Here is a 27,873-nt window from a genome sequence, read left to right as displayed (position 1 = left end):
GAAGAGAATTGACTCAGTGTATTCACCATGTCAGCGTGCAGATAAGAAAGAAGTTGACAAGTGTTGTGAAGCACTGAGTGACATCGTAGTTAGGGTTAACAGCAAGGATAGGATAGTGCTAATTAAGCGATTTCATGGCGAGAGTTCGAAACAGAGATGAAGGGTTCTAAAAGGTGATGAGTAAATGCGGGGAAGACGTGGAAGCTAATGGGAATGGGAAGCGTTTACTATACTTCTGCGCTAGTATGGGTTTAGCAGTTATGAATATATTCTTCAAGCATAAGGCTATTCACCGCTGCGCAAGGGAGGGTAGGGGAACCAGATCCATAATATACTAGATATTAAGTAATAACCGACTTTGAATTTAGGAAATCATTTAGGAATGTGCAGGTATTCCGGGGATTTTTCGATGATACAAATCAAAATCTGATCTGTAGTGAATTAACTCTAGGCATAGGGCAGACCGAGTGAAATCTCTCTGCAGACCCATAAGGGTAGAAAACCTCCAGGACGAGGAAACCAGACAGAAGTAAGTGTATATGACCATTGAAAAGTTCCAAACAATGGACTGTAAGCAGGTTCGGGTTATGGAAGGAGAGTGGGTGGAATACGTGGATGCTGCAGTAGAAACGGCAAGAGAATGTCTAGGGACAACACTGTAAAACCGAAAGCCTTGGTGGAATGGTGAAGTGAGGGCAGTTTGTAAACGTAGAAGGAAGGTATATAAAAATGGCTCCAAACAAGGACTGATGAAGACAGGGAATTGTACGCAGATGAAAGAAACAGAGCGAAACAAATAGTTGTAGAATCCAAAAAGAGATCTTGGGAAGGTTTTGGTAATAATCTGGAAAGGCTAGGTCAAGCAGCAGGGAAACATCTTTTGGACAGTAACAAAGAATCTTAGGAAGGGAGGGGAAAAAGGAAATGAATAGCGTTTTGGGCAATTCGGGTAAAATCATAACAGATCCCAGGGAATCACGGGACAGGTGGAAGGAATATTTTGAAAATCTCCTCAAAGTAAATCTTCCTGGTGACATCGCGAACAACTGAGCTCATGGGGAGGACAATGATTTTGGTGACATTACGCTTGATGAAGTGGAAAGGGTCCGCATCTGTGGTGTAGTGGTTAGTGTGATTAGCTGCCACCCCCGGAGGCCCGGGTTCGATTCCCGGCTCTGCCACGAAATTTGAAAAGTGGTACGAGGGCTGGAACAAGGTCAACTCAGCCTCGGGAGGTCAACTGAGTAGAGGTGGGTTCGATTCTCACCTCAGCCATCCTGGAAGTGGTTTTCCGCGGTTTCCCACATCTTCTCCATGCAAATGCCGGGATAGTACCTAACTTAAGGCCACGGCCGCTTCCTTCCCTCTTCCTTGCCTATCCCTTCCAATCTTACCATCTCCCAACAAGGCCCCTGTTCAGCATAGCAGTTGCGGCCGATTGGGTGAGGCACTGGTCATCCTCCCCAGTTGAATACCCCGACCCAATGTATCACGCTCCAGGACACTGCCCTTGAGGCGGTAGAGGTGTGATCCCTGGCTGAGTCCGTGGGAAAAGCCAACCCTGGACGGTAAACAGATCAAGAAGTAGAAGAAGAAGAAGAAGAAGAAGAAGAAGTGGAAAGGGTGGTAAATAAACTCTATTGTCATAAAGTAGCAGGAATAGATTGAATTAGACCTGAAATGATCAAATATATTGGGAAGGCAGGGATGAAATGGATCCATAGAGTGATAAAATTAACATGGAGTGTTAGTAAGATACCTTCTGATTGGACAAACACTGTAATTTCACCAGCGTGTGAGTTATGGGCGCGCAGCTGTGTGCTTGCATCCAGAAGAAAGTGGGTTCGGACTCCACTATCGGCAGCCATGAGGTGGTTTTCTGTAGTTTCCCACTTTTACACCAGGCAAATGCTTGGTCTGTACCTTAATTAAGGCCCCGGCCGGTTCCTTCCCACTCCTAAGCCTTTCCTATTCCATCGTCCCCATAAGATCTATCTGTGCCGGTGCGACGTAAAGCAAATTGAAAAAAAAAATGTATTTGCACCTATCTATAAGTAATAGAACAGGAAGGTTTGCTAGAACTATCGAGGTATCTCATTTATCAGTATGTATGTTGGGTAATCAGCCCGAAGGCTGGTTTGATCCTCTGCAGCTCCGCCAACAACTGTCATAAATAGCCTAGGCGTCACTGAAGAGGCGTACTAGGGAAATGAGGAGTGAGGTAGTTTCCCGTTGCTTTCCTCACCGAGCCAGCCGTTGCTATTACATGTCAGTCTGCCAAGCCCACTGAAATGCGTGCACCAACCGACCCTATGAGCGATATTTTCACACAGTTCATAACAGGGACTGGCTGCATAAGCAATTGTATTACTAGCATCACTCATACCTCAGTCACTTTCATATTGTCAAAGCCAAGAATGAGACTGAGACAGGTCAATGAAAGTAACAAATTTGATATAGCCCGTACCAGAAGACAAAGTGCACTGTAAACACTACATCATGCCAGAAGGCATCATTTATCAGTGTACCAGGCAAAGTGTTCACAGGCATCATGGAAGGGAAAGTGCGATCAGTGGTTGAGAGTAAGTTGAATGTAAACTGGCGGGTCAGATTTTTTTCAGTATAAACCAGGTAATTGAAAACTATGAGAGTAATAGACAGTTATGTATATATTTCGTAGATCTGTATAAAACATATGACAGATTGCCGTGGGAAAGGATGTTCACCATACTAGGGGACCATGGGATTAAGGGTAGATTCATACAATCAGTCGAAGGCATTTATGTTGACAATTGATGGTATAATGAGTTCTTGGTTCAGGGTACTTACAGGGGTTAGACAAAGCTGTAATCTTTCATTTTTGTTGTCAATAGTTTACATGGATCATCTGCTGAAAGGTATAAAGTGGCAAAGAGGGATTCAGCTAGGGGGAAATGTAGTAAGCAGTCTGGCCTATGCTGACGACTTGGTCTTAGTTGTAGATTGTGCCGAAAGCCTGCAGTCTAATATCTTGGTACGCATAAACCGGCTTCGATGGTGGGTTCATGTGATGGGAATGGAGGAGGATAGGTTACCTAGGAGAATACTGGCCTATGTTATGGAGGGTAAGAGAAGTAGAGGGAGATCAAGGTGACGATGGTTAGACTCAATCTCGAACAATTTAAATATAAGAGGTATTGAAGTAAAATAGGCCACACAACTAGTTACAAATAGAGGATTGTGGCGGCGTTTAGTAAATTCACAGATGCTTTCAGACTGAACGCTGAAAGGCATAACGGTCTATAATGGAGATGTATGTATGTTAAATTCATTCTGTCTATGTCTCATAAAACGTGCCGTTCACACACATAGTTCCCTTCTATATCTTTCTCACTCACTCACTATCTCTCTGCTTCGGGGCTTGCTCTCAGCACAGCCCTGAGAGCCCGGGGCTACTCACTTGGAATGACCTGGGTTAACACGACACGAATCAACTTACACTGTATCATATGGCAGGAATACGTATGTGGTCTATCCTTTGTGTCAGCCGACTGTTATCCTCTCCTTACTGTTGTTCATCAGTCAAAGCGCCTTTCCTGGTGACGCGAACACGTACATTTGACTTTAAAATATCAGCACAATTTAGCCTTTTAATAGCTTCGTGGATAATCCTGTTTGGTGCCAAGCCTCTGTATTCATTAGTATTAGTACTAGTATTAGTATTAGTATTAGTATTAGTATTAGTATTAGTATTAGTATTAGTATTAGTATTAGTATTAGTATTAGTATTAGTATTAGCATTAGTATCAGTATTAGTATTAGTATTAGTAGTATTGGAAAAGATTGTATTGAAGTGGGCATGTTGAAATGGCAGGAATAATTCCGTGATTCATGTGGACGAAGGTACAATACAGGGCCTCTCAAACGCCCAAAATCTCACGCGTGCAAATCGAGGCGCAAGAGCTCCGTGCACTGTGCATCGGTCCCGCTCGGCTCGACTCGGACCAACGCTTCGCCTCTGGGCTAATCGGCTAAGCTCGGCTCAACTCGGCTCGGATTTTGAGCGCTACGGAGCAAGTGAGGAAGAGGGAGAGAGGGGGACCGAGCAAGACATGCGTGGGGAAAGAAAGAGACAATGCTATTGCTCCAAATCGAGGAGTGGGGGGTCTGCACTCTGGTCAACCAAGCGAAGTCGTCTCTTACACCGTGCACAGTGCATGCACCCTGAGAGGCCCTGGTATGATAGATGGCAATTCTCGTCACCTTCTTGCTAATTTGGTGCATTCAACCACCTTAACTCGAATGGCAAATACAATAGTGTCTCCGGAGGCGAAAAAATGTCGGGTCAGAGGACATGTCTTGTTGAAGAATGACTTTAAGATTTTAGATCTGAATTCTAACATACCTGAGGATTCAGTCACGCAGTAGGATAGCCCTTTCACCTTCTGTTTCCAAATCAGTTAGTTCAAATCCTCCTAGGTCGGTGGCATTTGAAGATGATGTTTACATTCTACAACACTGTATCCTTGGCTTCCAACTCGTTAAGGAGTTCTTGAGGGACAAATTCTCGATCATTAGCAGTTGAAGAAAATGTTAATTAAAACCAATTATTATTACAGCATATTTATTGTCCTCCAAACTCAGTCTGAATCAATCCCTTGAAGGATTTATGGGACACGTGAAAGTCACACTACACTAGCCAAAGAATGCCTTAACACCACATATTTCTGTTTCAACGGGGAATTCTACGAACCGACAGAAGAGCTCTCTGAAGTAATTGCTAAAATGTTTATTGAACAATTCACCAGAAATCCTTAAATACATCAATTCTGAATCCGAAATGTTTTCTCCGCTACTAGGGCGACACTTTCGTCACATAACCTCACGGTAGTAATAAACTTCACTTATTTCTCGACCATCATAACTCCACCTATGGGAATATTCAATTCACCATGGGGATCGAGGTAAATGGGGAACTACCGTTCCTGGATGTCCTTGTAAAACAGAACACCAATGGAACTCTGAAGTACACAGTATATAGGAAACCCTCACACACAGATAGGTGTCTGCATGCCTCTTCTCATCACCACCCATCATAAAAGCAAGCTGTTCTAAAATCACTAATTAATATGGCCTTAGCGACATCGGAGGTAAAACAACTCGAAGAAAAGAATACCTCACGGGAACCCCCGGAAGAAATGGATATTCATTAAACAACATCCGACGAGTTTTTCAGAAAATTAGAACGAAATAAATGAAAGGCCACGCTAGAAGAGGAAACAAGGGAGAAGAAACGGATGCGCCCAAAGACAGCGACCTCCACACATCAGAAACACGACAGACAGAATTGGGAAGATATTAAACAAATATTACATCAAGACCATTTATGAACAACACTGGAAGTTTAGCTGTTATCTGCCACCAAACAAAGACATAATAGAGTTACAGGCCCCTGGAGTCTACCATATTGACTGTAGGTGTAGCACCTGCTACGTAGGCGAAACAAAGCGTCTGATTTCTACTTAACTTAAAGAACATATTCGTTGTACTAAGAACCAGGATACAGATATTCAAGCTGTAAACAAGCATTCCTGCGAAACAAGACACGACATTTCATTTGACAGAACAACAGAACAAAGACTTTAGCAGCCATTCACTGGATTCTCGAAAGAAAAATCCAAATATGAATTTAGATAAAGGCTACAAAATCAGCCATTCTTGGATGCCTATTTTATAAGGATTTCGATATGTAGGTCAAGTTTGAACATACAGGACGAACCATCAAGTTACGTAACAGCAACGGTAACTCCCAGCTACCTGCCGAGTGATACACAAGTTCCAGATGTTTCAAGAGGCCCCGCGGGGCTTACATAAGACAGACGGAGAGGTGGCTATTAAAAGCGAGGCATAACAGCCACTTTTGTAGTTGATTTTAGTAAATACACTAGAGATAACACGGGGCACTTTGCTGTCACCACAGACAAATTAATGGTGGACAGGATGGCGGTGGCGCTTCTAGTGACAGAACCTGGCAAACTGGCACCAAGCTGAAAAGTTAATGCATTTCATGTGGAAGGAAGGCCAATATTTAACGACCCCAATAAATCAAAATATCCACATTTACAAATAATTAGTTGTCAAAATGTTCTACAAATTAAAGCACATAACTTAAAATATGATATTTAGTAGAGTTTGTATCGAAAATGACATTATTTACAAAATCCAGTTGTTACAAGTGCTTTTTTATCTTTGAAATTTATTGCTGCACATTTCTTGTCCTCTTCGTTTTCTCTTTCAAATACCACTGAATATGCATATTCAAAATTTTCCAACAAAAGGATTAGCACATTTCCTGCAGATGCATTATTAGAACTAATATTCACAGGTTGTATTAACCTTGTTTTGACTTGGTATCTGCTTTCATATAAATAATGTCAAAACTAGCATTTAAAGTACCTGCAATCTTACTGTAAAACATATTTTCAGATTCATTTTGGTAAAAGGTGATAGTGTTTCATCAAAATATGTGAATTTCGTACATTACTCTCGCTACCAACACCTGACAGTGCATTGCGACTCTAATCATGTTATAAGGTACCATACTGCATGACCAGCCACAGACATATTTCGGCATTTTTATGAAATGTGGAAAAGATCTTTTCTCTTAGAGTTTGTCGAGGTCACTCACTCCTCCTGCATCTTAACACCGAACGGTCAATCTGAAAATAATTGTTAATATACCGTATATTAAATTTGAACAGTCATCTATTAATTAAAGAACTCACAAATAATTACAGACTCATATCCCTTGGAAACGTTAAAAAATATCGCGAGTTCTTTTAAATTTCATAATTACAGTATTATAGCAGACATAAACTGCACAAATTTTGCCAGTCATTATCATGTATACGCTTCACTAAGGTGGATCAATAAATTGTGAACACCACACAAAATATATCCTCAAAATTAGCTGATAAGACTTCCCAGGTCCTCGCGCTAGATGGTGCGCATAGCGTAGAGTCGCGATACATCGTGAACTGTCCCGTAAAATATATCCAGTGCTGATTACCTCAGACCGTGTGGGGGTTCGCCAAACTGTACGGAAGGTACGGATGACAACAACACGGTTCAACCCGTAAGAAGAAAATAATTCAACAGACCGTGGAAGCTTAACATCTAAGTTACACTCACCCTTGTTAGCCATACGGAAAACAAAGATACAGGCAGAGGTAGCGATAAAATTACCGGCACTTTACCCAGTGCTGCCACGCAGGTGGATTGGGGAAATGCTTTCCTTGTCCCAGAGAAACGGTGACGAGTGTTGGGTCAGGAAGTGCAGCGAGCATGGTTAGCGGTAAGCGTACGGATTGAATGTTTAGTTTAAGAGTGGAGTTCTTATTTAGCGCACGTTATTAACATTACTAGCGTTGCATTTTTAGCCGGCCCCGTGGTGTAGGGGTAGCGTGCCTGCCTCTTAACCCGGAGGCCCCGGGTTCGATTCCCGGTCAGGTCAGGGATTTTTACCTGGACCAGAGGGCTGGTTCGAGGTCCACTCAGCCTACGTGATTAGAATTGAGAAGCTACCTGACGGTGAGATAGCGGCCCCGGTCTAGAAAGCCAAGAATAACGGCCGAGATTCGTCGTGCTGACCACACGACACCTCGTAATCTGCAAAGCCTTCGGGCTAAGCAGTGGTCGCTTGGTAGGCCAAGGCCCTTCAAGGGCTGTAATGCCATGGGGTTTGGTTTGGTTTAGTTGCATTCTTGAACGTGTTCTTGAACGTTATTTCTGTTAGCCATCAGTATGGTGACATAGTATTGGACAACGTTTGGCACATTTCTCCTAAAAGCTAAATCGTATGAAAAAACCGTTTGCAAATTTCTACGTCGTTTCCGTGGCGTTGCGATGCTTTTGAGGCAATACATAACAAGTTAAAGGTGTTCGATGAGCGTGGACTTTGACCCCGTTGTTGTCCCAATTTAATTTCTGTAATTTTTACTTGCGGGGAACGTTTAAAAAAAATCAATCGACGTACACTTGAAGCCCTGGAAAATGAAATCAGATTACTGATACGTGAAACTTCAAGAGCGGAGATACATGGAGTGTTCCAGAAATTTTTACGCCATCACAACGTTTGTATTAAGAAGGATGGATATAATTTACAATAGCTGATCTACATTATTTCTCAACTTCACTTATGATTGAATTTAACCTAATAATGTAGGCCTATCGTAATGGAAAACGCTCGTCCGCGCTGCTACATTTTACCGGTGAGTCTACCAATGGATTGCAGCAAACTGTTCCCCCGACATCCCCTGAATAGTGCAATAACGTTTCCCTACATCTCCCTATATTTTCACACCGGCCTCTATAACTCAGCAACCTATGAAGTTGTGGAAGGTGTCCACTCTACTTCATATTGGTACTCAGTGGGGTAATATATTCTGTTCTATGCCCGACTATGTCTTCAGGAATTATGCGGGTACTTAAATCTGTTGAAAACTGGTGGTAGTGGTGCTGGTGGTTGGAATACGTTCGTTCGTTCGTTCGTTCGTTCGTTCGTTCTACCTTCGTAAGATATGGTTGAAAGTAGTTGAAAGGGGCTCACACTTGGGAGCGTTGAGTGACAACCACGGAAACCCTAGGTGAATATGGCAGGTCCTACGTCTTCATCTCCCCGTGGTGTAGGGGTAGCGTGCCTGCCTCTTACGCGGAGGCCCCGGGTTCGATTCCCGGCCAGGTCAGGGATTTTTACCTGGACCTGAGGGCTGGTTCGAGGTCCACTCAGCCTACGTGATTAGAATTGAGGAGCTATCTGACGGTGAGGTACCGGCCCCGGTCTAGGAAGCCAAGAATAACGGCCGAGAGGATTCGTCGTGCTGACCACACGATACCTCGTGATCTGCAGGCCTTCGAGCTGAGCAGCGGCCGCTTGGTAGGCCAAGGCCCGTCAAGGGCTGTAGTGCCATGGGATTTGGTTTGGTTCGTCTTCATCTGTCTTCCCCGATTTCTCTCGTCAACTGTTGATCCATTCTGACTCGATGGTATCAGCTTTACGAGGTTTAGGGAGTCCTTCACTCTCTCATACTCTCTGATACTTCCATTATTCGTTGGGTTGACCTCTTTCTCTTTTACGTGAAATTAAGTTTGCTCTGTAGATCAATGGTAATCCAAGATCATGGATTCAAACCTGACAGTGATAGTTAGAATTTTGAAGGGCGGAAATATCCATTCGGCACTCCATGTCGTATGATGTCGGATCTTACTCTGATGACACACTTGGTCTTTACTCGACAAAATTACCCAGGGAATTTCATCTTGAGAACGCTGGTTGACGACAAAGGGGCCCGTAGTTGAGCCTGGCATTGCTTCCACTTATTTGTATCAGGTTCCTCGCTTTCGTCTTTCCTATCCGATCTCCCTTGGTCAAATCTTGTTCTTTTCCGACCCCGATGATATTAGGATTGTGAGGCCTAGGGAGTCTTTCATTGCCATGCCCTTCGTGGCCTTTCTCTTCTTTTACCGATACCTTCCTTAAGTGTCGGACCTCTTCCCTTTTCCCTCTGCTTAAGAGAGGAGGGTTGACTTGTTGTACTTCGTCTTAAAACCGTTATCACTACCACCACCACCACCACCACCACCACCACCACTTAACAATAATTAAGAGTACAGTCATGGATTACGAAACATAGATACTATTCTCTTCTATCCGGTAGAATAAAACGGAACGTCAAAATTGACCCGCAGGCAGCCTAGATAGTGTCATACTGAAATGCTTGCACACGCTAGCTGAGACTACAAATTATTATTATTATTATATTTATTATTATTATTATTATTATTATTATTATTATTATTATTATTATTATTATGCGATTATAATCAATAAGGGACTACTTCCTTCTGTTTCACCTTTAAGTTCCAGTCCGGTGTAAAATGATACAAAGCTGAAAATAAAGGGCTCGAATGCAGAAATAAAACTGTACTTTCCGCACGAAAATCCGATCACGCGTTTGGACTCTCTCTCAAACGTAGTGATGCCACTTCTACCATTCGCTAGTTCAGCATCAAGCAGCAGATTGCATGCAACGAAATTACTGCAGCTCTCAAATAAATCCGTGTCTTACTTGTGCCAGTCTTCTCACTTTCATCTATCCTATCCGACCTCCCTTGGTCAACTCTTGTTCTTTTCCGACCCCGATGTTTTAGGTTCCCGATGCCTACGGAGTGTTTCATTTTCACGCCCTTCGTGGCCCTTGCCTTTCTTTGGCCGATATCTTCATTTTTCTGAGTGTCGGATCTCTTCCTTTTTTTCTCTCTCTGATTAGTGTTATATAGAGGATGGCTGCCTAGTTGTACTTCCTCTTAAAACAGTAATCACCACCACCACCACCGCCAAATAAATCCGTGACAGTTGCAAGATCCATCAGTCTTGTGTATTTGGTTGCGATTCTAATCCTGGAAGGAACACATATCTCTTTTCACCGATCCTAATCGTGAGAAGTTACTCAAACGATTTAAATTCTGGGAAATTGAAACCGGAAACAAGTGTAATGTGTTAGAAACACTTAACAAAAGACGACTTCGAGAAGGCAATAAAGAAAATTGTAATGAAGGGCCGTAATGCACTGGAAGGAACAACGATGCTGACACTCCATCTGAATGGCAAAACTTCCGACTTGTTTGTCCAAAGCCTTATCCCGTTCCTCTACTGGGTCAGGTATGAAGTGAGGTGATTATCGTAGCACGTTTTACGACATGATGTCCTTACTGACATGAAACTTATCAGAGGAGTTAACGGGTAGAAATGAATGTCGTGATATACACGGGAAGGGGTGTCCCATTTGAAAATGTGCCGTGTATAACCCCTGAACGTTTCAGCTAGCTGCGGCGTAGCTGAGCAGTCTGTCACAGACACCAGCGTCGTGAATATGGCCACACGTTGCGAGTTAACCAGCTTTGAAAGTGGGATGATCATCGGCGTACGGCACATGGGTCATAGCATTGCGGAGATTACACGTGAATTCAGATTCCGAGGTCAACAGTGTCGAGGGTGGATCTTCAATGTCGCAGAGAGAATGTTACCACCCGCGTAAACCGCCGCACGGGAGGATGTTTAACGAACGGACATCACGTCGCCTCCACAGAATCATACTGGGCGCTCGACGGGCTACTCTGTGTCAGATCACCACCCACTTGAATGCTGGGAGTCAGGAACCCATTTCTGCTAAGACTGTAAGGAGGCAACTGCACAGCATATGCTACAACAGCCGACGACCAGCTCATGTCCCTTTTGCTGACACCTAGCCCATGTGGACATTCTTTCAGACCATCTGCATCCCTTTCTCGCCCTAGAGTATTCTGACGCAGATGTCATGTTTCAACAGGACAATGCGCCACGTCACCGCTCTGTGGTGGCACGCAGGTGGTTGGAGGAGCACTCCAGTGAAGTTACGACCATGGATTGGCCTTCCAGATCCCCGATATTAATCCAGTCGAGCATTTATGGGATGCTGTCGATGCTGGCGTACGCTCCATGAACCCCACACCAACTTGTGGGTTGCAGTACAAGATGCGTGGGTCCAGATCAACCCAGAACGATTCCAACACCTTGTAGAGGCGATGCCTCGCCGTATTGAGGGCTCGCGGAGGAGTAACTCGTTATTTACATCACTTTCAATGTCTTCCCATGACTTTTGGCTACTCAGTATATGGTAGATGGAGGGGAGAGGGTGAAACTCGGTACCGGCACATAGCTTACTCCTGTCGAAAAGCATCAAGGGGTCTGTTAAAAGTTTAACGTCTCCATCCGACGGACGAACAAGGTCATATGGTGACAGTTTTGTCGACCAACGGCACTCGAACCGGTTAACCACGGTGTCAGATCATGTACACTTGGCACCTTAACAATCATGGTCACCAGACGGGCTTAAAGGCAAATCTTCCGACTTATCTAAATCTAAATATAGTACCAGTACTTATCTGAGGTAAAAGATTGTTGCCGAGGCAGTAGCTGGTACAAGTTAAGATCGTCCTGTGGATATCAAAATCTACTTTCGAGTGTACGCGAAATAATAAATCGATTCAGTGTCAGAAGGGTGAGTAAATTTTTCGTTACTAAGAGGACACAAGAGGAGATGGGCCAGCCGACCTGATTACATCTTCCCGGATTGAAGACAAAGAGACCTGAAGAAATGCAGTCATAATAGGTGATGAAGATGCGAGGTATAATGTGTTTTATTAATTACGGTACTTTATTTTATCTTCGTAAGTGTTCCTCTTGCAGGCTCCTCCCGCCCCTTGTCAAATTGGGTGCAGGTACAGCAGCAGATCTTATCAGTCTCACACATTTTTGTCGTACTTCCTCAGTCTCATCCGCAGGTAGTTTGTGGATGGCTGCCTCAACGGAAGTAATTAATTCTGCAGTGGGAATTTTAGAGGGAGCGACAGCGAAATTAAGTCCCCTAGCTAGAACTAACGTTTGGTTCCCGTTCAGCGATTTCTTGGAAAGACTGACGCCAATTTTACTAGCATAAGGGTCCATGCGAGAGACTGCCTGATTTTGAGCCAATCGGAGGAACTTAGATTCCTGTCTGAACGACACCTGGTTGAATTTTCGTTCAGCTTGTGTAGCAGTAATGCGATCGAAAGACAACCACAATTCCTGCAAAAGTGTGTTGCTAAAAAGCAGGTGTTAGTAACATAACTATCGGGAGACTGAGTCCAGTTCCTTACGAGTGTGATGGACTCTCTCGATCACAAGAGCCTTGCTAGACCGCTGATATATTCTCCTGGCCTTAGGAGCATTTAACGTGTGCTTCAGCTTCACACAGTTGGGTATGATGTTATGGTTCCGGCATCGCAGAAGGAAACATAAAGAAGAAATAATATATTTCTTTCTCCTTAATTTGCTGAGTTTAGAAGCCTTCCTAAAAATAGCCTCACTACAGAGATTTTTAATGTTTGGATTGATGCTTTTATGACCCGTAATTGTAGACATGATAATAAGGTTTTGGGCTTTTGCCAAGAAAACAAAGTGTAATTCCTTACGTTTCGCAGACAACTTCGCTCCGCGTGTTCAGAAGAAGTCAGTAACAAGATATGATCGTCCTTTGTAGTCAGACGCCTGCTCGTTGCATCAAATTCACGGTTTACATACTATTCTGTCCTATGAATAAAACCGGACACAATGTTTTACCGTATTGATTCATTAGTAGTAAATGTATGCACTGAATGTCTGTTCTACTGAATTACATTCTTTATTAAACAACCTGATTTTGTTGTGAATTATCCCACGTCAGCTCAACTTTCCAAGAGCCGGAGAGGTGCATATGCAGCTCCTTGCACCTGCTTCGTACTGTCCATGTTGTCTAATTGCATTAATTGCGACGTTATTGCCTCGAGTTTATCAAATAGTGGTTTATAAATGCTGTCGACTTAGTTTTCTTTAGATCAGAGCAGAATCGGTTGAAATAAACAGTACACCCGGTATCTAGGTTGGTATGAATTATATGCAGTTAAACTTTCCGACTCGGCCGGCAAATGAATTTGGATCCCTCTCAGCCGAAAGTTAGTAGATAGACAGAATGCAGTAAATAATCTATTTAATAAAATACATTTTAAAAAATTCTCAACCTCTCTGAAATCATTTAAGATTTGTTTTTCGTGTGGCTATTTCTAGCCGAGTGCAGCCCTTGTAAGGCAGACCCTCCGATGAGGGTGGGCGGCATCTGCCATGTGTAGATAACTGCGTGTTATTGTGGTGGATGATAGTGTCATGAAGGTTAACATCTCCGACCCGGCCAGGAATCAAACAGGGGACCCTCTGAACCGAAGACCAGTACGCTGACCATTCAGCCAACGAGTCAGATCATTTGAGATAAAACTAGATAAACGTTCTATAGGGAATCATCCCCTGAGCGACAGCCCTAAATGCAAATCAGTGGTAAATGATTGAAACAACGGTAAAAATTATTGAAATCATTATATTTTTTAATACGATATTGTGGAAAATTCTGCATCTATAAAGAGGTAAAGCCCTGAAAATGGTTTTCCGTGGTTTCCCATCTTCACACCAGCCAAATGCTGGGGCTGTACCTTAATCAAGGCCACGGCCGCTTCCTTGCCACTCCTAGCCCTTTCCTGTCCCATCGTCGCCATAAGACCTATCTGTGTCGGTGCGACGTAAAGCAACTAGCGAAAAAAAAAAAAAGGAAAAAAAAGAGGTAAAGTAAATTCGTATCCTTGTACCGAGGTGGTGCAACTGTTCTCAGACACATCCCCAATGGATGTGAGCTGAATCTACCATTTTAAACAAATACTAGCCCATGTGTCATTCTTAAATCTCTAGCAGTACCGCGAATCGAACCCGGTCCTCGAAAACGGCAACTAATAGTGCTAACCGTTACAGTATGGAAGCGGACTATATAGGGGGTAAACATTTTATATAAAGTTTATACAAATTACATTACAAATCCTCCTCCACCGTACGTATGTAGGAAAACAAAAACTACAGAAACACTACACAGATTGTGTGAAGGGAAAAATAAACTGTATGTGATAAAAGTTGGTAAATTTGGTCGCCAAAATTTGATGATATCTTTCACGTGTTTCAAGAGAAGATAAGTGAAATCAATATGATATGCAATGAGTTTTCATGTAGTTAGTTGCACAGTGTACTGAAGTGAATTATTTTTCAAACTTTGTACCTAATGAAAATTCCTCCTTTTACATAATATTATTGATTACCTCAGATAGATCAATAACATAATTCTTTCTGATATTACATCCATCCATCAGTCGATTGTTGCCGAAATGAGGATTCGGATCACACCGTAGGAGGCACATAAGCCTCAAGCCTGTCATTAGCAAGCTAGTGAGAGATGTAAGCACTCTCGAGTAAACGATATTGCTTCATGCTGAGAAGTTATGTGCTAGCAGGGATATGCCGCTGGGAACGCTCGGATATGTGCATTATCTAACTGAGCCCACTAATCAAGTACCATAGGATCTTAAACGAGATTCTCATCTTATTCACAACCTGGAATAATAGCTTTAATTCTATTATTACATCTAATTCATGATAGGTACACAGCTCTCTGCTCTGGCTATCAGTGTGAAAGATGAGAAGCATCTTAATAGAAGGAACTATATCATCTATTCTGTTCTGAAAAATGCAGAAATCAGATCACACCGTGCTTCAATTTTTACGTTTATTTAGGATTATTTTCTCCAGTACAGTAACTATAGATTACTTCAGTTTTAGAACGCTCCTTCTATTTCGTACTTTATCTCTGCGGTGCAGGTCTTTTCAGGCACACCCTCAATGGTGAGCTATGCACCATTGTGCCACCCTTGAATTTCTGACCGGAACCCGGGCCTCCGAGGATGGCAGCTAATAGCACTGACTATTGCACTACGGGTGTAAACACTTCGATATGCAGATTGAGGTTGAAACCATTGCAAATAAAATCAAGACTACTTGTCGAACTTTGGAATACCTATGCTTACTCACGGAGAGATATTTAGTCAAAATTTGTTGATAGTGTATTGTTGACAACATCGTGTCGGACTGCATTTATTGACTGATAGGTTGTTGCATGTTCAGTTTCGCATAGGCGTAGAATATTTCCACTTTTCAAAAATCTTCGAATATAAGTTCACTTCAATTTTATCACAAGATTCAGTACCTCTAAGTGTTTATAAGGAAAGCATAGAAACAAATGCACTTACGAACATTCCATTAACAATGTATTCATCTAACTTGTTGACGTCAGTGATACCAATCGTCGAAGTTCCGTGTAGTTTCTACGTCTGTTCTACGGAATGTGGAGGTATGTTCGATCAACACAACGGTGCTCTCCCCCAATTGCAAAACCTGGGTCAATTCCGTTCCAGACTATACTTTTCAACTTTCCAGTAATAAATACTAGGCAGTGTTGAGAACTGAATTCGATAGACCATGGTAACCAACAACAACTGGTATGGCAATAATAATAATAATAATAATAATAATAATAATAATAATAATAATAATAATAATAATAATAATAATAATTTCGTGTGGCTATGGCTAGCCCAGTGAAGGAAACCCTTCTAAGCTATATCCTCCGACAAAGATGGGTGGCATCTAGTGTGTACGGGAAACTGTGTGTTATTGTGATGACGGGTGTGGAGTGTGAGTTGCAGGGATGTTGGGGACAGCACAAACCTTCAGTACCCATGCCAAGGAAATTAATCATTTAAGATCAGAACCCTGACACTGCCAGGAATCTAAAATAGTGCCCTCTGAACCGAAAGCCACCGCGCTGAACATGCAGCCAAGCACACGGACATGCCGAAACGTAAGGACTGCCTTACTATATGCTGTTCTTTACGCTCGCATTACTTTTGAGGTCAGTGGGTCAAGATATCGTCATGCACTATATTTTCATTTGCTGTGTGTGTGTGGGGGGAGGGGGGTAGTTGGGTGGGTGGAGGGGAGGGTGAATGTGGGAATGGATTTAACCGTGTTATTGTGCAGCTAAGTATGAAAAGTATGTCTCGAGACTTCAACAAGATATCTCACAGGAAACAATGTAAGAAGACCTGGAAACTACGTATTAAGGTTATTTTGTGTCACTCGTATTCGCACGATCGCGAACAGCCGGATTCAATGAACTACTTGAAAAGCTTTGGAAGCAACAGAGGTAGCAGGGCACCTCAGCGTTTTCTTCATATGGAAAGGTAAAGAAAAAGTAATTCTTAACACTGGTTAAAAGATTGACGAAATAAAGGGAGATATTACCTTAGCTTGAGAAGTATGTTCATAAATAGGTCTATGGCATTCCACGTAAAATTGGAGGAAATCTGAACGTTCTGTGAAGAATTAACAAGTACAGGTTTATTGATAAGGATACTTCAATATTCATTGTATTCACCGCTCAGAAATGTATTAGTTAATTGTGTAAAGCTTTCTTAGAGTAGAATGTCTCCATAACTTGATAAAAATTGTAGTGACGTTAAACGCATTGTATTATTCTTGATCTTATTTGCGTTAATATTCTGATTCCCTGTCTTATTCTTTCCTTTATTCCAATGTTATTCATATTTATTTCATTGTTATTCCTTTACTTACTATTATTTCTAGTCTTATTATTTCTTGTTTCAATTTTATTCTTATTTGCGTTGTTATTATTATTTGTATTCTTTGTTGTTATTCTGCACACGCAATGCAAGGTATTATTTTCTTCTGGTGCCTTCTCAAATAAAGTTGGCTTTCCGCATCAGGGTTACCGTATCATGGATGTCACCAGCTGTACAGACGGCGAGGTGGTATTTGGAGTCATATATTCGTGATGATCAGCTCCTTGTGGCAGAACTGAATCAATCTAAATTCCAATTGTTGGTGTCATCTTCGGAGCTAGCAGTTCTCAATTCTCGTAATTGAAATATTGTTCCTATATTTCAGTACTAGTGCCTTCAGGGAATCATGAGTTAAGATAACTGTGCGACGACCACTGGAATCCACCCGAGGCTGACTATTCCCAATCACATGTGCAAGGCTCTACACATTTCCTGTTTTACGTCACTTGATCAATTCCTGTTCTTTACTGACTCTAGATTTACAAAACCTAGAGAGTCCTTTGCATCTTTACAGCCGTTTATCTCTTTTCTGTTACAAATTTTCCTTCATAGGGTAGGGAATCTTGTCTTTATTCGTTTTATGCTTTATTAGTAAGATTGATGACTTCCGTGCTTACTACCCTCAGACTGTCCAGCTCCATGGCTAAATGGTTACCTAGTTAATTTCTCTGGCACCGGGGCTGGGTGTGTGTGTTGTCTTCATGACGACGCGCAGGTTGCCTACGGGAGTCAAATCGAAATACCTGCACCTGGCGAGCCGAACATGTCTTCGGACACTCCCGGCACTAAACGCCATACGCCATGCATTCATTCACCCTCAGACTACGCTATTAATCGATCACGTAGTTCCATTAAGACAAGATATAAATGCTGGTGATGGTATGAATTCTTTCCAATCTACTTACTTTTCTGAAAATTTATACTGGTCATAATATTAAGTTTATTGGTAATATCATACTTTCCCTCTCATATCTTGTAAGTGAGGAGGAGAACCACGGAAGTCTAACTTTGCCATTATTTCCACTTACTTGCAGCAGGCTACTTTGCTTGAACTTTTCTCTCTGACCTCCTGTGTTCAATTATTGTTTTCTTCCTACTTTGATTGTACAGTATTAGGTCTGCTAGACCTATAGAATCACTTTCACGGTCATTTTCCTTACTTAGCCGATACCTTCAATTATTCGAAGAATTGGAACTTTCTCCTCCTTCAATCCACGCTAAGAGTAGCTGAGTAGTTGTTTTCCCCGTCGAATCAGGGGCCGGATAGCCAAAGTGGTAAAGGTGTGCTTCGTTCATCGAGAAGGCCGTAGGTTCAGTTCCCCGCCAATAACTCGCATATTTTGAAATCGAGATTTCCGCCCCTGGAGAGACACGTAGTCCAAAAATGAGTACTAGACTAATAGCTGTGGGATAAGGTGACTTTGCATAGAGCTAACCAGTCTTCCTTTCTTAGTGTTGTGGATGCGGTTGATGGTGGTTTTTACCCTCCACTCCTCCAAAGGCATTCGTAGTCTGTATAGAGATGACCTTCCCTTCTAACCAGCAACCATCACCCACATTCTCACATCAGATGAAAAGCAGATACAGAGTGGAGTGCTGAAAGTGTGGCCTTGCTTTTTATGTCTAGTAAACCTTAAAAACCCAGCTGTTATCAGTAAAGCCTGTCAACAACATTTTTCAATGCAGTAAAAACTGAAGAACTGATAATAGCTAACGTATACAAGTACCCAGAAACCAATTGGCCAAACCATCGTATACCAACTCAGCAACATCCATGTAACTTTAACAGCCATCATAATCTCCGGGGATACCGTGAAGAAAGTGAAGGACTACAAGGCCTATACTTAAGGAATGTGAAGAAAACTCACTCCTGGAAAAAGTTTGGCGTGAAACAATGGAATAGCTTGATCATAATATACCCACCGCCTTCTGCTTACAGTACGTTGCCTCGACTCATTCCAACGACTGGGCGTCGAATTATTCTCTTCATCGGTAGGGCCTAGATGACAAGATGCTCATTTCGCGGGCATACTGGTTGCAGACAGATGGTCGGTATATTTTCCCTTGTACGGATTTAAATATGTGATGAGGTCTCAAATTATCGTATATAGAGTCCGACTCCATGGCTAAATGGTTAGCGTGCTGGCCTTTTGTCACAGGGGTGCCGGGTTCGATTCCCGGCAAGGTCGGGAATTTTAACCATCATTGGTTAATTTTTCTGGCACGGGGGCTGGGTGTATGTGTCGTCTTCCTCATCATTTCATCCTCATCACGACGCGAAGGACGCCTTCAGGTGTCAAATCAAAAGACCTGCATTTGGCGAGCCGAACATGTTCTCGGACACTCCCGGCACTAAAAACCACACGCCATTTCATTTAATTTAATTTCATTTCATTTCATTTCATTTCATTTCATCGTATATAGAAAATAAAGATACAACCAACTATACAGGACAATGCGCGGTTATTAATTTTCATGGAGAAATGTCCAAAATTTACTGAACAGAAATCTCAATAATACAAGGTGGGTGGACAACTGAATTACTTTATCTTTAAAATCAAAGGGATTGATATCTTTCATCTCAAAGATCTCTGCCGAGAACATTTCAACAATAGACAAGAATAGACATGACTTACCTAACAATGTAGTCTAACTTCAATAATAATGGCTACCTTCATTCCCCAATGTGTGTGTTTACAAACATTATAACGGGCATTTTAAAATATAAGTAACGAATGATTTAAATGTAATTGTCTCAACAACAATCACAAAAAAAATCGTATTATTCCAAACACAAGACTTGAAAGCTGTGGAATCCAATAAATTTCTAACGTCCACAAATATAATCGATGTCTCTTTCTTTCGCTCGCTTCTTTGCATATATTTCATTCGTGGCAATCCTTTTTCGTATCATTCCTCTCTAGAAAATAAACTTCTTAAATAGCAATGAAATAACATAGAATTATATACCTTGTAACATGAGAGTAAAATATAACAACACAAAACATATTCAACACTGAGGAACCTACAAGAACATAATAAACAAGCATGGTCGAAAGACGCTGGCTCCACTACACCTTTAATAATACAGACAATGACACAATTTAAAATAGTACTGAGTAATTCCAAGAAACACACAAGCTATGGCACAATTCTACACGAAATAAGAAAGGAACTGTATAATATAGAAGCAATCATTTCATACAATGGGCCAGGGTGTATATGTCCTCATTTATCCCCTTCTGCTTTCTCTGATGATCAGCTTACCTTGGTAAACACAAATAATTCAGATTCACATGGATAAAATGTTGAGGTAAATTTGGTGTACTGGCCTCATATGATCTTGCATGTGATAAATCAAGTCATACTCAGTAACTCTACTCACACACATATTACTCTACGTGGTCATAATGAGTCACGGCAGACGGCCGTTATATTTCTTATCCCACACAATTTTTCCTTCCAAAATCGTAACTATCACCATAATTGTATCCTCACAACAAAGAGGGGCTGGTCTAAAAGTCATTAGCGTTCTCAATATTAATACCAAGTACTAAGTAGGCTAATCCGACACGCCAATGTCTTTTCGTGCGAAGCAACATTCGCATAATAATAATAACATTAACACAATTATGGCTATGCTCATAAAGATCCTATATACTTACATTATAATCGCATATGCCTATGCTTGTCTGAACAACTCGAAGACTTCTTCTCATAATACTATATAATAACACACTTCATTACGAAGATCTCTCACGAAAAACAATTCATTTCCACTCCGATTTCATATATCGAAGATTTACTTTATCCGGCGTATAAACAGTTCCACATATACATCACAATCGAAACATTCATTGTATTAGCATAGCATCCTTTGAATTATTATTCGAAGATTGCCATCCACAAATTCAATATTTGCACACAACACCTATCTAATCTTCACCCACCATAGCTTCGTTGTAAATAGTTATTTCAAGATAAACTTTCTCGTTTCAAATAATCTCTGTCCGATTGTTCAGAAGATCTCTTAGAATACTCCTTACTACTAATGCAACACCTTAATATTCCAAACACACCATTTATTCACAAGCACCATTTTATGGCTTTACTGATTTCTGAAGACCTAACTTCGCCATCAATCAGCCCAATAGTTTCAAGCAACATGATGGCTTTAACTTTGGGACACTGCAGTGATTTATTACCCACTGAACGTTCTAAGAAGATCATATCCAAATTCTACGTTTAATTACCATCATCCTATAGACTGAAATGAAACTAAATAAACAAATATAAGGATACAACAAAATGGATCGCAAATGAAAGTGTAGTAAACATTTGCAATTATTTTGCGATGGTTTCATCTCGTTCACACACTGCAGATTAACGGGCTCCAGTCAGTCCTCTCCACTTCGGTAATCCCCATGGCTCATTTAATTGGTGGGGGTCGAGCGTTGCTTCACGTCCGTAGGTTTAACCTTAAAACTACCCTACGCGTGTTCCCCGAATGGTGCTACGTAAGCAACAGTGATTCAGATGTCGCTGTACTGCACTTCAGGGCCTCGCGGCAACAAGTCGAAAACACCTCATAGTAATTTTAAGGACGTACAGTTCCAAACACGGATAATAGGCATACAACTAACAATATGGCCGTAAACATTCAAGGAATAAGAAGACCCCAGAGTGATTTCCTTGCTATGATCTTAGTGGAACATGAAGTTGACGTTCTAGTACTGAAAGAAGCACACACGGAAAGTGACAAACAACTGTTAGCTCGACTGCTCGAGGTAGAATACCTGGATATGAAATGTTGGCAACACACCACCATGCTCCGTATTGCACCCGTCCACCTCCCGAGTCCCAGACTAGCATTTATCTCAGGGGTGTCGGTTCATTATTTAAGTCATCAAATATAAATATAGCGGCATCAATGAACACGGGAATGAACGGAGCAATTTAAAATTAAAATGGGGAAGGCTCGATTGTAAACTTGAATTTAAGGACTCCATGATAGGACTAGGAAGTGACTGTTAACTTTAAAAAGGGCATCATCTAACTACAATAAAAAGATTATGAGAATGGTTTCCTTTGAAATAATTTGCCAGAAGGAGCAGTTTATTACGCCATCCGACGTACGAAACTTTGATACATTTGGCAGTGATATTTAAATTTCCACACATGTTACATAAACAAATCACTTGCTATACCGCAAGTGGTATCAATATGTTGCTGGGTTGCTTCTGAAAGAAATTACAAGTGGAGTATAACTTACGGATCGATTCCATTTGAATCGAACCGTTGTTCAAGGATATAGCTTCCTTCTATCGGGAGCCCGAACATAACCCATGTTACGGTCGGCTTCTCGATTTAACTAAGATGATGTACCCCGGCTATATACATTTTTCCGAGACCGGTACTCGGACTGGGTAATGTTTCTCGTGAATTACGAAAAATGGATTAACGGACAGTTCCTATCTTACGATGTCCAGCTGATGCCATACCACTGAATTAGCATTTATATTTTATTTACACATGATTTGAAATGTTACAAAGTAGCCTCAGTAGACTACTGCCACAGATGAGATAACGAGAAGCGGTGGGAAATACCGTGCGGAAACCGTACGATAACGAGGTAACAAATGACATAATATTTCTCACTCATATTATTCAAACATACGAGTAGAGGGATGTTTTCACCAATTAACTATCGTCAGAATATTCATTTATCCATGAAATTATCATCCTTGAAATTATTATTATTATTATTATTATTATTATTATTATTATTACTCAACGGTTCCTGGCACTGCCACGTTTGATTAATATCGTCATTATTATGCGGGACGCAAACACAAATGGTTATTACTGTTATTATTATTATTATATCCCTCTTGTGGTTATTATTATTATTAATGAATAGGTGACTCCAGATATTATTATTATTATTATTCACGTCACTCAAGTGGTTATTATTATTAATGAACCGGTCACTTCCGCCAAAACCTATTAAGATATCGGTCGCAATTACAAATATTTCACTGATCAACCAACGGCATCATTACTGTTATTATTATGACAATTATTATTAAGCTGACCGCGATGATTTAACATCGTCCTTACATTGTTATTATTATTATCGGTTGCATATTCTCATTTAGATTCCCGTTTAACATCTTTATCAACGCTCAATTAATTAAGGCGGTCCAATCATTTATCTGCAATATTTATTATTATTATTATCACGACATCATGATTGTCATCGCTCGTCATTTCAATGATTACACTATACGATCATTTATGTGGACTCTGAACTCTCATTATCCTTAAATCCGTAGTATCTCGACGAATAGCTGTGCAGTCTATTTATTTCGTACATGCTGTCACGGGTTCGAATTCTACCCGCTACGTAACTCAGTATTTCTCTGTGACACTGCCCGTACATTTTACACTCATTTCAATATCCTAAGTGTCTCTCGTACGGAATTTATTTCCTTTTCTATCTCAATATTCCTTGATTCATTTATTTCTCACAGAATTATCAACTGACTTATTTATTCACTTCTGACATCGTACGACCTTTTATTATCTGACTGCAGATTCTTTAACATTTTTCTATCTCATTTTGATCTACGCCTTAGTTCGTTCTCCACAAATAATCGTAACATTTTGAAATTATATTTACCAAAATTTGACAATCATGGTTTCGTAATATTAGTCCTACGTGTTCCGGCTACTGAATTGCAAATTTAAGACACGACATTTATTCGTAAAGAAAATATTGGACCGTAATTTAAACAACACGTTCATTAACATGTACGGATTATTAGCACCGATCTTAAATTTCAATATTATTAATTTATCAAGTTAAATTATCACACTCTTTAATTCCGAATTAAAAACGACATCCCGTCATTAAATGATTCCTGATAAACTCAACACCTGATCACTTAAATTTATTATTACGCACGGCTCGCTAAATTTCCGATATCACATGAATTATTATTATATCCAATTTATATAAAAAAATTCTTCTTCAAAAAAGTAGTTTTATTTTTATTTATTATTATTATTAATTTTTTAAAAAATTAATTTTCGCCTGTTACACGGTAGTCCACTCCTAATATGTTTAACGCATAACCCCTCTTACAATTTCGATTTATTCTGGCACTAATCAATCCAGATATGATTTACTTGGAATATTTTTATTATAATCGCTTCTCACAAATTTAACAACTTCACTTTGGTATGACAAGGCTGGACTTCCCTTCAATGTCATTACATCGCTCGTTAAAATGACAAACAGAAAAGGACATATCGGGTCTATTTAACTATAATAACCAAAATCAAATGTAAAGAAAATTATTCTTGACTACAAAGAAAATATGAATGCATGCATGACTTAACGTACTACCCTATATCTACAAAATTTACATCTACAACAAACTGAATACATAAAAAGACCCGATTATTTACATTGTTATTATTTACTACTGTCCGTGCTACAAATTTAGGATGGGGTCGTTAAGCGACTCATCTTGTTACAGAAGGTAACCAAGTCTAATCAAATTATTCCCATTTTTCCCATCACGATAACATTTCCCAAATATTATTTACATTGTTATGTACTCATCTTAGTTTCTCGATATTCCATTACAGCTTTGCAGATGATGAGAGGCTCCTTTCGGCCCCTCTCTGCATTTTACTCCTCCATTCTTGATGGCGTAGTTCCACAAAAGATTTCCTGGCACATTACCATTTTACACTAATACCTTAATTATCACAGAACTTCACCATTGACAACGTTAACACTGAACACTTTAAATTTTATACAACAAATTAATATCCTAGACCCAAAAATTTAATATTTTACACTATTTTAATCTTCGTCCAATTACCGCACAATGGACCTGGATTTTACGCCCGTCGCGATACGCCCGTTTCATACGGCACTCTTGAAGTGTTCATGATAGCGGTTCGATATTGCAAAGTACAGGCTATTATTCCCTTAAAGTACTGTTCATCACACAGTCTGTTATTTACGTACTTATTGTGGTACAATTTACACTGACTGACAGAGCAAATGCAACACCAAGAAGGAGTGGTCAGAACTTTATGCCAATTGCAGGGTAGACTGACGTCACTGAGGTATGCTCATGATGTGAAATGCGCCGCTGTGCTGCGCACGTAGCGAACGATAAATGGGACACGGCGTTGGCGAATGGAAAACTTCGTACCGTGATTTCTTAGCCGACAGTCATTGTAGAACGTGTTGTCTTGTGCCACAGGACACGTGTATAGCTAAGAATGCCAGGCCGCCGTCAACGGAGGCATTTCCAGCAGACAGACGACTTTACGAGGGGTATGGTGATTGGGCTGAGAAGGGCAGGTTGGTCCCTTCGTCAAATCGCAGCCGATACCCATAGGGATGTGTCCACGGTGCAGCGCCTGTGGCGAAGATATTTGGCGCAGGGACATGTGGCACGTGCGAGGGGTCCAGGCGCAGCCCGAGTGACGTCAGCACGCGAGGATCGGCGCATCCGCCGCCAAGCGGTGGCAGCCCCGCACGCCACGTCAACCGCCATTCTTCAGCATGTGCAAGACACACTGGCTGTTCCAATATCGACCATAACAATTTCCCGTCGATTGGTTGAAGGAGGCCTGCACTCCCGGCGTCCGCTCAGAAGACTACCATTGACTCCACAGCATAGACGTGCACGCCTGGCATGGTGCCGGGCTAGAGCGAATTGGATGAGGGAATGGCGGAACGTCGTGTTCTCCGACGAGTCACGCTTCTGTTCTGTCAGTGATAGTCACAGCAGACGAGTGTGGCGTCGGCGTGGAGAAAGGTCAAATCCGGCAGTAACTGTGGAGCGCCCTACCGCTAGACAATGCGGCATCATGGTTTGGGGCGCTATTGCGTATGATTCCACGTCACCTCTAGTGCGTATTCAAGGCACGTTAAATGCCCACCGCTATGTGCAGCATGTGCTTCGGCCGGTGGCACTCCCGTACCTTCAGGGGCTGCCCAATGCTCTGTTTCAGCAGGATAATGCCCGCCCACACACTGCTCGCATCTCCCAACAGGCTCTACGAGGTGTACAGATGCTTCCGTGGCCAGCGTACTCTCCGGATCTCTCACCAATCGAACACGTGTGGGATCTCATTGGACGCCGTTTGCAAACTCTGCCCCAGCCTCGTTCGGACGACCAACTGTGGCAAATGGTTGACAGAGAATGGAGAACCATCCCTCAGGACACCATCCGCACTCTTATTGACTCTGTACCTCGACGTGTTTCTGCGTGCATCGCCGCTCGCGGTGGTCCTACATCTTACTGAGTCGATGCCGTGCGCATTGTGTAACCTGCATATCGGTTTGAAATAAACATCAATTATTCGTCCGTGCCGTCTCTGTTTTTTCCCCAACTTTCATCCCTTTCGAACCACTCCTCCTTGGTGTTGCATTTGCTCTGTCAGTCAGTGTATATTATTCTCTTACAGTGCAATTAATTTACTTCACTGATATTTATAACTGGCAAACACTGTCCTACGTTAACTATTTCCAGTTCATGTTGCTTGAGCGCGATCACATTTTATAAACACTGGCGGATGCTCGCGCCATTAAATTTTGAGTTACTGTACGCCCGTAGAATTCTAAGTTAGCTGCGACCGACTGTTCAGCTCCAGAGGTTCATTTCAAGTGTGTGTTGGTGAGGATCCCTTGTCCCGTATATATGGATGAAGCTTTCCCTCGCGGATTCATTGAGGTCATACCCCTGAGGGAGGGGGTGGATTTTTAATATCGGCCCTTGCACTCCGAATTGGACGTTAAAATTTACATCAAATTAATCCACTCCGCTAGCATATTTGCTGGATTAAATATGAACTCCTGGTGATCACAGATTTAGGAGATACGGGTGGATTTATCTCCTCACATTTCGCGCCTTCGGAAGCGTCCCTTACAACGTGGTCTTCGTCCAGCCAATGATATTCAAGCTGTCTGGTTTCCAAGAAATCCAGCCTTCGATTTATTTAATTTGCCAATAATTATTGATTATTTTTCCATGCGTGACATCTAATAAATTCATTACATCGATCCGTGTACTCACAATAATTTATTACTGATTACTTTTGAAGTTACGAGAATATCTCATCCATCATCTCTTAAGATGGTATCCCTGAGTCTTCCATCAAAATTTTGCGATTGGCCGGCAAATGGTCACGTGATTTAAATCTCCACCTGCCCGAACCTAGGCTAGCGAATGTCCTCGCAACCGCTGTAGTTTTCCATGACGGCACGGGAATCTCCGTCCTGCCAAAAATATCCCAGCGCATTACTCATGTTGCGAGCTTCCTTTGTGTCACCTGCCCCCTTCTCTTTCTGACCAAGACTTATTTGTGGACTTGTATTTCCTTGTTCGCCAACTAATGAGATTCCCTGCTGTGAAGTAGCTAAATGTTGTTGTGTCGAGCTAATCCGCCAGGCTCCAGTCTGTCGTCCTTCCTCGCTCCTATTTCGACATTACACAGATGAAATATTTTCAACTACACTTCTGTATTTCAATAAATGTACCATATATTATTTTATCAATCAAATCATGATTGACTTTGGGCCTAAGTCACTCGGGTTCAGTATGGCTCTGCCACATTTATTAGGAACGATATATGGCAGTACAATATAATCCCAACCACTGAATGCCACACTTTCTTATCTACGCTTTTAAAAATAGAGAATACTGTGATTACAAATGTTTGCAAACCTCCTTCCACATC

This window comes from Anabrus simplex, chromosome 1, assembly GCF_040414725.1.
Source record: "Anabrus simplex isolate iqAnaSimp1 chromosome 1, ASM4041472v1, whole genome shotgun sequence".
In the NCBI taxonomy this organism is placed as follows: domain Eukaryota; kingdom Metazoa; phylum Arthropoda; class Insecta; order Orthoptera; family Tettigoniidae; genus Anabrus; species Anabrus simplex.
The sequence above is the reverse complement of the archived record's forward strand: the minus strand, read 5'-3'. Positions refer to the sequence as shown.